General features: G+C 32.9%; 1 long non-coding RNA gene across 1 annotated transcript; it reads right to left on the minus strand.

Annotated features, from left to right (window-relative positions):
- Positions 1 to 2,847: 2,847 nt before the first annotated feature.
- Positions 2,848 to 4,571, minus strand: LOC126910734 (uncharacterized). The gene is made up of 3 exons (XR_007705342.1): positions 4,205 to 4,571; positions 3,689 to 3,847; positions 2,848 to 3,026 (listed from the first exon to the last, which is right to left on the minus strand). It is a non-coding gene; the product is annotated as an uncharacterized LOC126910734 (long non-coding RNA).
- Positions 4,572 to 4,861: the final 290 nt, after the last annotated feature.

Raw genomic sequence — 4,861 nt, forward strand, 5'->3', positions numbered from 1 at the left:
TCAGACAATGATGGAATACACCTTTGCCAATTCCTCTGGGGAATCAAAGGAGACATAATATTACGGAAACTATGGTTTGCGGTGTCCTTCAAGTTACAACGAATTAGTAACTGAGTGAATTAATGAAATTTCTTGGAAATACCATTAAACTTAAGAACAATATTGACAAACAGAGATTTATTGAAGCAAAACTATTCTCAGTTCTGAGAAATCCAAAGATAGTTGGACAATAATTAAATAGGTATAATTAAGATGATGACGGGGTATGAAAATTAAAAATATTTTAATTGTATTATAAGACCCATGTAATAGAGGGTTATATTGTCACATACTGGCCACATTTCCAGACCCCGTGTTATTACTTACAGTTTTTCGAAAAACCAAAAAAAGTCCAGCAGTAGTTTGCTCGACCCGGGAATCGGAACTGAGACCTTTATATTTCGTGGGTAAATAGAAAGTTCAAAATATGTTATACATAATTTTTATTTCAGTACAGTTTTCAACCAACCAATCAACAAACAGAAAAAATAATAACATCCACATTTAACCTGTTAGTACAAGCAATTTTCGTTCATATTTTTCATTAAAAGCAACACCAGAGCCGCGCTAATTTTCCCGGCTCGCCGGTAAGCATAAAAAACTTGCGACTACAAGCAACGGAGTGGGGGATATCGTTTGTCATACAATTACCTCAGAATCCGCAACCTTGTTAGTTCAGCTACATAGATGTTGCTAAAATGGAGGTGCCAAGGAAAAATAGACCTTAAAATATAAATAGTAGTGAGCTCTGAAGTGCGTAACTTGGTTTGAGGTCGATAAGCTGTGGTTATAAGTAACTTTGTATCATACCTTAAGATCTTTCTTTGTATTGGTGACATCTTAAGATTCAGGATTGAATGTAATACTAGATCAATTTCATCACAGTAGCCGTTTTAATAGGCTATATTATAGAGCTTTACTAAACAGAATAAAATTTAAAGAAATATGGCTAGCCTATAGCTGAATTTCAATTATATACCTATATAATAAAACTTTAAAATCGCAAAACCCTAGAATACTTCAATTAAGTTAAAATTACCAATGACCTTGTGTTTAACCGCATTGGCGAAATAGTATAAATAAAGAATAATATTTTTTTATGCATTTCATAACTTTGTAGGTTTTTTTAAAAAGAGGAAAGTAATCTAATGACTTCAGACGAGAGAGAGTGTCAGACTCTTACTGACTAAAAAACACCCCTCTTGGGCCGTAACACCGCTTAGTCTTCTGCGGGTCCATATTAGGTATAAGCCCAACTGGGCCACATCTGTAGATCTTTTGACTGCACGGTTGGTGCGGTGGCTGGGCAACTGGCTGCCGCGCAACGGGTAGCGGGTTCGATTCCCGCACGGAGCAACTCTTTATGTGATCCACAAATTGTTGTTTCGGGTCTGGGTGTCATGTGTATGTGAACTTGTATGTTTGTAAACGCACCCACGACACAGGAGAAAATTCTAGTGTGGGGCAACGTTTTTAAAAAAAAAGAAAAAATCTTAGTAGGTCTGCAGTCATAAAACTTGCCTGTTTAGTTCCACAGCTAAAAAGTGAGCGATAAAATATTTTTCACAATGCAAATTGAGTTTAAAGCTGTTTGCATAAACTGTGCAGTTTTTGCCAATTTGATGAAATGCTGTTTTTTATGCTGAGTCATTAAGTGCCAGTTTTTATTCTAAGTAATTATTTATACTTTACTAACGTATAATATAGAGAAATATAAATGCTCATTAATATTTTCTTTGGTGATAACTTTTTTATTTTTTTATGATTAGTTTTTATTTATCGTAAAACTGTCGTAGTAGCCCGGAGGTTTAAGACAGCTTTTCATGCATGAGAGTGCGGGCTCAAACTACCAACGGCAAGTACCAATGTGACTTTTTCAGATTTATATGTACTTTCTACACAACTGACATACGGTGAAAGAAAACGTCGAGAGGAAACCTGGGCTTATAATTTCTAATTATTTTCCTATTAGTTTGAAATCACCAACCCGCATTGAGCACCCTTCTCCGTGCCAGAAGAGACATTTGGACAGTATTAATCACTTATAGGCTGTTATGGTATAGTAGTTTTTATTTTGTCCAAGCGCATCATATAATAATTGTTTTATGTTATAGATAGTAATTATAAACAGAGTATTATCAATGTGTAAACGTAAATAAAAATAATGTTTATCTCTTTCATCTTACTGCAAGCTCACCTGCTTATAAAAGACTAACGATTATTGTATGTAATTTTAATCTCATCAATATTACTGTCACTTAATGTAATTAAGCTATTAAAACCAACCGAGCATATTGAAATGCAATAATTCCTTGGTAACACGACTATTTTAAAAAGCACTCACGTTTAATATCCATTGTACTACCTACCACTTACAACTTTAATCAATTGCATTAATTGTATCCTGCTGTTCTGTCGTGTAATTCTTGCATTCATCGGGTGTGGATGCAGAGATGAAATCTCGACTCTATCAAGCAGGAAACAAAGACCAAAATTATTTGTTAGTATACAATACAAAAGGCTATTTTATTTTAATCAATCGTATCGGAACAATCGGACGACGGTGCCACAGACAATGACTTGTAATTACACCGTTCTCTTTGACAAAATTTCTTTTTTTATTTCGTTGGAGTTATTGTGAGGCGAAGGAAACAAAGATGTTTTCAAAGATTGGCGTTATCTATAATATTAAGATATTTGTTTACGAGTTAAGAAAGGTGTTGTAGATTTCCATGGATGGCGTGTTTTACTAATAATTATCAAATGATCCCATTATTCTTTTGTCTTTATCCCATTGAAAACTAAAACTATGGTTGGGTTATTTTTTATTATATTGAATTCAAACATTCTGTTTAAATATGAAGACAAATATAATTGATTGAATTCTAGATAAACATTAAGGTAAATCTTCTTGAATGTTGTCCCATATTATTCCAATATCATTGCATTTTAGGCTCCAAAACCGAATTTTGTGATTTTAGCTTGTCCTGAGAAACAGAAAGAAAATAAAATTATAGTTCCAAACTCATACATCACGTTAGAAAGGAGTCCAGAAAAAAAGCCTCCCTCATTTCTGGTGGAATAGCACCCATAAGTAATACTCGGTGCAGATCATAGCATAGGATCTGGGGTTGGATTTACAGATCGAACAAAGCTTCACTAAGTTTTAGTAGGATTAAAAAAAATCTCAATAATAATCCTGGTATCTGAAACTACAGTTTCAACAAAAAAACTCGCCCCCTATTACATTGAACTCATAACGTAACTGGTGAAAAGTGGTATTGTATTGTATGTGTGCTCTTCTGCCTACCCTTTGGGTAGAAAGTGCTCGTTTTCCCTTCATCTAACGCATTTATTTTGATACAGCATCATAATTATGTATTATTCCTGATAATAAGCATGTTAATAAAATTTGTATTAAAATTAATAATCCTATTGATATTGGATTATTAATAAATAATATAAATAATGAATTTATTATTAATATTAAAGAAAAAATATTTTTATAATTTCAAATACAAAGAATAGTTTAAATAAAATAATAATTTGGGAGATTATTGATAAAGAGATTCTTTTTCTTTGAAGTTTTAAAAGTAAATAAATGTATTGTGCTTACGAGTATTATGAAAAACAAAACGACGTCACAAACCTTTTTGGAAATGTACAAAGATTCCCTGTCTTCAATTTTTCATTTTTCATTTTATTGCTTGATACCGAATTAAGTAGATATAATTATTTAGGTCTTGAAGCAGACATACTGTAGACTTTTCAACTTGACAAACATTGGCAAGTGCTGTTTTCACAAACCCTTAAAATAAAATAATCACTATAAATATGAACTGCTGCTGAATGTGATTTAAAAAAATTAGGTAAGTTATGAATTTTAGAGGACAACTTTGAATATTGTTTATTATTCTCCTATCACAGGACCACAGGGTCCCGGATCTTTGGAAGGCGTACGACGAGCCGAAGCCAACTCGCAGAGGCCTATTGAACAATGTTAATCTAAATGTAAGGGGACATCAGCCGGCGAGTATCCCTGTATACACTATGGAAGTACACCATATGCTGCTACTGCAAGTGCCAAGTACAAGAGCAAGTGCTGTTCCTTTTGCGGTGTGTCCAAGATAATAAGATTACACATATTACCACTAAAATGACTTACTGGTGCTGATGTCTCGGACGATGTGTTGGATACATCGTTGTCATCCTAACATCTTGAGGACTGATCTGATCCGATATGAACTCAGATCCTGGCCAGAATATTTTACACCACCAGGTAAATGTGAGGGTGGGGATGTAAGTTTCTGAATAGGTCTTCATAATGCCTTTTAATATTTTGGTGATTAGGGTTTGTACTCTGAAGAGGTCTTATGAACTTCAAAATTTGTGTTCTATTGTATTAAATAGATGTTCTTTCAAAATACGTCTGCATTTTTATCATTATTGCTGCATTTTTTTTATAAAAAAACATAAAACGCTTACACGACACGTCACGTCAGTTGGATTATTTTACTTTTTATACAATTTTTGTTTTTTTATTATTGGCAGTGTCATTGTCAAACTGCATAATAGATTAGTTGTAAACGAGAATAAAACTATTTGGTAAGTTTGCTTTCGAATTTTTTGTTCTCTGTATAAATTGAGCAAAGTCAAAAGTCAGAATCAGAAGTTATTTCGTTGAAAATTCTCATTTATTTATTAAATAAATAAAAACAAGATTTTATTTTGGAATCTCAAAAATTTTTAGTCGTTATTTTATTTATAAATATTTCTCAATCACTAGAACGGCGGTACTAGAAATTAGAAATACTACTAAGGA

Source organism: Spodoptera frugiperda, chromosome 6, assembly GCF_023101765.2.
Source record: "Spodoptera frugiperda isolate SF20-4 chromosome 6, AGI-APGP_CSIRO_Sfru_2.0, whole genome shotgun sequence".
Lineage (NCBI taxonomy): Eukaryota > Metazoa > Arthropoda > Insecta > Lepidoptera > Noctuidae > Spodoptera > Spodoptera frugiperda.